Source organism: Galeopterus variegatus, unplaced genomic scaffold (assembly GCF_000696425.1).
Source record: "Galeopterus variegatus unplaced genomic scaffold, G_variegatus-3.0.2 Scaffold53, whole genome shotgun sequence".
Taxonomy (NCBI): domain Eukaryota; kingdom Metazoa; phylum Chordata; class Mammalia; order Dermoptera; family Cynocephalidae; genus Galeopterus; species Galeopterus variegatus.
Window position 1 is genome coordinate 1,020,227 of NW_007726164.1, and position 7,363 is coordinate 1,027,589.

The 7,363-nt window shown below is 40.7% G+C and overlaps 1 long non-coding RNA gene across 1 annotated transcript; it reads left to right on the forward strand.

Moving 5' to 3' along the window:
* The first annotated feature begins 1,036 nt into the window (after window positions 1-1,036).
* Window positions 1,037-3,172, forward strand: LOC103591126. Its single transcript, XR_550543.1, has 3 exons — window positions 1,037-1,072; window positions 1,684-1,803; window positions 2,663-3,172. It is a non-coding gene; the product is annotated as an uncharacterized LOC103591126 (long non-coding RNA).
* The last annotated feature ends 4,191 nt before the right edge of the window (window positions 3,173-7,363 follow it).

A 7,363-nucleotide genomic window follows, 5' to 3' on the forward strand; every position in this document is an offset into this window, starting at 1 on the left:
TCAGAAGTTTCGTCATTGTTCAGGACCACCTCAGGACTGGTGCAAAGTAAATGCAGCTTTGATAATGCTTCCAACTTTGACACGGCATCTCGTTACCCTTCTTAAGCAAGATATTGATTTGAAAATTGGCTTCCTGACTTCTAAGTAATTGTCAATTCTTTTTCTAATGGAGTTCCTGTCTACTGAATAACATTCTCTTTTTGTTTTTCTCCTTTTATAAATGAGGTACGTTCTGAATCTCTCAGAATCATTCTTGTATTCTTAAGATTAAAAAAAAAAGAGGAAAACGAATGGCGTCTGGTTCATCCCCAGGAACTTTCTCTTCTCTTTCACGAAGGTTCTCTCAGTACTCCCTGCTCTCATGCTGTCCCTGAACTTCAACTTCAAAACAACACGCGGCATTGGTCTAGTTGTAAGAGAGGTGATTTTGTTTTCATATAGCAAAAATTTCTGGTTGGGTTTTTTAATTGTTTTATTTGGATAATCCAGTTTCATTGTCCTCTACCTTAAGACTCAGCTGCATAAGCATGAATTTACCTTGCCTTGCAATTTCACTTCATCATCTGAACTATAATACGTTGTCAGGAATGGGTTAGACATGCTCTGTGGATCTAGAAATTAGTGAGAAGGAAAGAACAGAAGCTCTAGGTTATTTCTCAGGGTGTCGAAATTCTATTTGTTTGGGTCATTACTGAGAAGCCTGGGATTATTTCTTTATTAGGCACCTGAAGTGGATCAAATTATGTCCCCCCAAAACTCTCTGAAACTTGAATTGTGTTCCCAAGTTTTATGTATTAGGAACTTAGGCCCCACTGTGACTGTTAAGAGGGTGGGAAATCCTATTATGGTAATTGAAAGGTGGAGCCTTGAAGAGGTGATTAGATTGTAGGACCCTGCAGTAGTGAATGGATTAAAAATGGTGGTCAGGGGAGTGGTTCTCAGGGCTTTAGAAGAAGAGGAGAGTCTGTCTTTCTCTCTCTGCTCTCTCTGCTTCCACCATCTTGCAGTGTGAGACCCCTGGGTCACTGTCACCACCACCAGATGGACTTTGGAATTCTCAGCCTCAGAAACTGTAAGCAATAAATGTCGTTTTCTTTATAAATCACCCAGTTCCACGTATTCTGTTATAAGCAACATAAACGGACTAATATAGCACCCAAATAGATGGAACTTTCTCTGTCCTTAAAGGTTATGGTTTAGTGATGGAAGCTAATAGCAAGAGTGCAATAAGCTTCAGTGAGTGTTTCATCCAGGGTCTACCACTGCTGCCCCTCAGCACTGCGCTCTCTTCCAGGGAACCCCCCTGCACAGCCTCCAGAGGTTGGCTTAATGCTCTCTCCCTGTGGCAGCACGTCAGTGTATTCGTTGTTAATCATTTGTTCAATAGTGCTTCTTGGGTGCTGGCAACACTGCCCTTAGACTCAGACAACCCAGGCAGGGACCCTATAACCTACAGAGCTTGCTCTGGCCCCAGGCCCCTCTGTAGGCCATGCTCCAGGTACCCAAGATTCCAGAATTCCCTGTCCAAAGGGCCCCGAGGAGGAGGCACAGGACCAGCTATGGTGGGGTGGAGGAGGACGGAGATGGAGTACAAAGCTGGAGTGTCCAGGATAGGAAGAGAAAGGGAGTGGCCCAAGGCCCAGGACCTCAAATTGGAGACTAACCTTGGGCCCTGGATGCCAGGTGTTCCATGGTGAAGAAGAGAGATGATCCTAGCACTGCTGGAGCCTCCAATTGAGCTGGGAAGACAGATGGGGAAGAAGTAACTAGAAGGGTGATTGGTTCTGCAAACAAGAAGCACAGGTACTATGGGAGCCTCTGATGGGGATGGGGGGAGGCATGCAACCCAGTCTTGAGCAGGGAAAGTAGGAATGCCTTCTCCAAGGAAGCCCTGCCACAGTCTCCACCCGTGATTTCCTACATGTGGAGCCAGAATTCACACACTAGGACTCAAGTGTGCAAAAGCTTCAACTTAATTCATTGAGCATAACTCTGATGTGCCAAGGTCTCTTCTGATATGAAGCCATCTTTTCTGGTCTAACTCATTCTCTTTCACATTCCTGTTAACTGACATACATTTTTTTCTTCCAGTATCAGCTGAGTGGCATCTTCAGAGCGAGGTCCTTTTTTAAAAATAAAGCAAGCTACTTGTTTTCTCGTAAACTGTACAGTGTAAAATCCCAAGCTTGCCACCCATTTCAGGTGTAGCTTGACTCCCAGCCTGTGACCTTGAGCTGACTTGCTCATCTGTATAGTGGGAGAACAATATCTGCGTCAGATGGCTGGTATGAGGGGAAATGAGAAAACATTTGTAGCACATAGCACAGAGCCTAGAATAGGATGGGTTTCAGTAAACGTTAGTCATACCTCTCTGTTGTCCCATTAACCTTAGAAACCCAGACTGCTTTTTGAAAACTTTTGAATTAAAACAGGAGAAAGAAATGCTGTATTCTTCACACTCTGGTTTACTTTAATGTTAAGAGGCCACAATTTTTTTTTTACAAAGATAAGTAACTAATATTAGATACATGCATACATATTTATGAGAGAGAAAGAAACACAGGAAGAGTGAGAAATGTACTTTAAGGTGAAAAGTAGTATAATTAATGCAAATATTGGCCTCCATGCTTCTGTTTTATTTTCTACTAAATTTCTGTTTCAGAATCAAACAAATGAATTCATCCCGGAATGGTGTTTTGGGGAAGATACTAAACAGAAATCGTGTGGTGTTACCACAGCTTGGAGTCGCAAACAAGTACATGGATGTGGAAATGACGCGTATCTTGACACTCAAGATTCTCTTTGAATTCGGAAAGTCCCCTGCCTTCTGCTGCTCTCTGGGGGGCTTGGATACTCCACATGTCTCACTCATTTGTATTTGTTCCCTATCGGGCTGGCACCTTCTATACTCTACCTCCTAATTTTACTAAAAAGCTTTCCAAAGATGAAGTTGTAAGATAAAAAACCAAACTCTGGAATCATCTAAACTCCAGTAACATGAAAAACATGAAAATCCACAGAATCATAGCTCTCTGTGGGTTGATAAATAGCACTTTTATCCTCACCTGGGGTTTCTGATGCATTATGGTAATGCAGGGTACCACCTTTCTGTATTTACTGTCTCTGCCTCTTTTATTTATGGAGGAAGACACAACCAGACATCTATATTTTTTGTTTTGGGGAGGGGGCAGGTGGGTCTATTGGCATATAAACACGTTGTTTTCTAGATAATGTAGTAAGTGCAGTCCAATAAAGTTTTCCTAAAGGCAGTATGACTACCTCCATAAAGTAAATTTAAAGATAAAAGCGGTTTGGAAGTCTGTTTTTCGTTGCTGAAAAAAATAATGGACACAGTAAATAAAACGTTAGAACAAATATATGTTTTCAAAAAACACACCTGTATTTCACTCACTCACATGGTTACTTTCACCGTTTTCTGTGCAGTCTGTCACACACATGCATCTCATAAAGAAATCTTCATTTAAATGCCCTTGTGGGTTTTGCTTTCTTTCTTTTCCCAAGTTTCTAAACTTTGTAAACACATCCCTAGGTTTCTACAAAACCAACATTTTTCACTGTGAGCCTATATAATTTAATTACTACTAATGGCTTAAGCCACAATGATTTTAATTTTGATAATCCTTGTCTTCTGAAGTACTCAAACTATTTTTAAAATAGCACCTGGAAAGCACATCATAGTTCAGAAGCCTCCCTAGTGCAATGCTCCACTTCTATAGATGGGAAAACTGAGGTTCTAAAGAGGTTATGGGACTAGCCAGTATTATTCTTGGTAGATCCAGGATGGCAACCCAAGTTTCCAGAACCACAGACCATTGCTTTTTCTGCCCAGCCACAGCTGCCTCCTGCCAGTCCCCCGTGTCTTTCTTGGGTCCAGGGTGGATGTTGGAGAAGGCATGGTGGTCATAGAAAGACGGCATCCTGCTTGTCAGTTTTTCCAACTAAAGAGGAACAAGCAGCTGCAACTTGTCTCTACACAGGGCTGGTCTGAACAGAAAAATTCTACTATGACGACCTAGGATGCAATTACTTTTCAGTATTATAAAAAATGTTTTTATTTCATGGGAAGCTGAGCCCTGCGTACTGGGTTCCAGCACAGTCGTGGTCCTGAATATCATCATAGAATTGGAGACTCTGTGAACATGGCATGTACATCTATGCAAATTCTACTGTACCCGAGCCAAATCGAAGGCCTGCACTGTAACTGCCCTGAAAGTAACCACCTAGGATATCTCCTGGTGCTTTGGTATAGGACAGGGGCCTGGAGGAAATTCAGAGCTACTTGACTTTCTCAGAGACATGGAGTCAACCTGGGAAGCCAAGTCCTCTATTCACTAGGTCCATTCTCAGCCAGCTGGATTCATGCATGAAAGATTTGCAAAACTGGTGGCATTCACACAGTCACAGAACATGCTTTATCCCAGCACTCGTCCTGGGCCTGCAGAGCTCGGGAGATGTTTGAAGAAGGCGGAGAGCAGAGGGCTCAGCAGGCCTGGGTCTCCTGGGGAGTTCGAGTTTCCGTGAGTGCCAGCTGAAACAGTGGTCTTCTTAGCTGGGTTTTCAGTTCCCCAGCTGTCTTTGAGGGAACCAAGAGCATCTGCCCACTTCACAGCAGGCTGAGGAAGCCATTGTGTGCAATTATATTTAGTAATAGCTGAGCACAGCTGCATTTGAACTGATGACCTGTTAATCTGCACTAGAAAGGTCCCGATCTCTTCACAAATCCCTCGAGCCTTGCCAACTATTGGACTTGTTCTTAAAGTTTCACATCATTTCCACAGATTAAGCCACCACTTCAAGTAGGCATGCCGGTTGAAGGATTCAATGCTGATTTGCTCATTTGGGGCATCTGTCTGATGATTATCTACAGAGAAATCAACTCTTGAAGAAATGCAGTAGAAAAGACCTACACCCCAATGCAGACATCTCTTCGTGAAAAACTGTGACACAGCATCCTACAGGATTTCAGATACATACAGAAGGCTTCTTCTGAACAACCAAACATTTGTCAGTAATGTTAGACAAAGAAAGCTTTATTGTTCACAACATTATTACTGCTGCCAGCAGCATTTGTTTAATACAGAACTAGCTAGCAAAAGAAAAAAGAAAGAAAGAAAAGAAAAACCATCTTACTTTTGCTTTATGAGTAATATTGCACTTCAGTGCATGCTCCTGGAAATTGATAACATTAGCAATGTGCTTAAAAATACACATTTCCTTCTTAGCCCTCTGTCCCACCCACATATGATCATAAATATTTAGCAAATCGCATGTATGTTTATTAAGTATATACTGTCTACTTAAGAAAATAAAACTTATATAAAATCTGGCACTGTTAGAACTTCTGGAACACTTCGGGTTTTTTTTTTTTTTTTTTAACTATTCTTGTTTTTACCACTTCCTAGTACTTTATGGATTTAAAGACACCAAAACATATCTAAAATCTGACACATATCAGAATTTTGTTTTTCTTTTTTTATTATGATTATCATTTTTGTCACTTTTTGGTGCTTTATGGATCTAAAGGCATTAAAATCTTTTACATGTTATCAAAATTGGCAACCAGCTTTTGCCCTAGTGTAACTCTACTTGAGGAATTCTCTGGTGGTAAGTGTTTGGCAGCATTGTTTTTTATCTTACGTGTTGATATTTATGACAAGACTGAGAAATGTTCAGGTTATCCAAACTCCCTCCCTTCAACCATACAGACATTTCATTCCAAAAGAAAAGCAATATTCTTGCTCATGCTGTTTTGCAAAAGACCTAAAAAAGGAAAACATTATGCAAAAGGGTTTAATGTTCCCTTGAGTTTTAGGAAAGTGGTATAAGGGCTTGTAATAAACATTTTTCAAAGGAACTGGCAAATACTATGTATCTTCGAGTAACATCTCAAATTTGAAAGTTCCAGAAAGAAAGATAACCTTCCAAAGCATCTTTCTCCCAAGAACACTTGTCTTAGTCCCTTACTGTGGGAACCCAGGGGAGAAGATCTCAGTTTTCATGATGTCCATTAAAATTTCTAGAGCTTACTTTCCAAAACACCATTTTCTAGAAACATATTTCTTCTTTTTTTTATCCCACCAGGTATCGAAGAACAGAATTTTTCCTCAAGATGGACAACTCCAAGCTAAAATGTCTTAACTACTGACCAAGCTACAGGCCAGTTGTTAAGCCAGAAATCCCTGCCCTGTTTACCTGTCTGTTCCACCTCAGTCTGGAGCTGTGGCTAAAGACACAGAAAGCCAGGAGAATGGTCAGTGTTACTTTGGTTACTATATTTGCCCTGGATTTAAGAAAGTTGGTGATTGAAAGGGTGGGCAAAAATGAGGAAATATTTATGGGGCCCTTACCAAAGAATTTTAATTGAACTTACCTATGAAGGAAAGCATGTTGTACACAGAGAGGGACACTGTACCCTGAATTGGACAATTCTTTTTGTTAATTGCTGTATGCAAAGCAAAAATTTACTAAACAAAGAATCCCCTTAATGACCAAAGTGTTTTCCAAAGTATCACTATTCCTTAGACTCCCTGGGCTCTGACAATTATGCTGTATTAATTTGCTAGGGCTGCACAGAAGACCACAGACTCGGTGGTTTAAACTACAAAGTTTATTTTCTCACATTTCTGGAAGCTGTAAGTCCAAGATCAAGGTGTCATCAGGGTTGGTTTTTTCTGAGGCCTCTCTCCTTGGCTTGCAGATGGCCACCTTCTCCCTGTGTCCTCACATGGTCTTCCCTCTGCGTTATTTGTGTCCTAACCTTATCTTCCTATAAGAACACCAGTTATATTGGATTAGAGCTCGCACGTATAACTTCATTTTACCTTAATTACTTCTTTAAAGGCCCTGTCTCCAAATATAATCACATTCTGAGGTAGTGGAGGTTAGGACTTCAACATATAAATTTGGGAGGGGACGCAATTCATTCCATAACATATGCTGATGAGAAACGTAAAGTAACACTTAAGTGGTAATATTGTTTTGGTTATTCGTAATGTTCTTATGCTTCCATTAGTGTAATGATGGCACTAAGTTATTTATCTGTTTATGGTACTGAAAGACTGTGGACTGTAGAAGATTTTGTTGATACTATTAGTAGGAGTATTTACTTTCCTATAGCTATGAGATACAACATACTCCAACTGATAACAGTAAGGGGTCCTGAAAAAATCGCAGTTTATCTGATATGTGTTTATGAAGCCTGGTGAGATGGAAAGAACCCTGGTTGGAGCCAAGAGAGCTGTGTTTTACTCTTATTGAGAAGTGACTTCCCTCAGAGCACTTGTGGCTTATTTCCTCAGTAGAAGATAGCAATTAAGAGAGTAGACTGGAATCAGATTTCCTA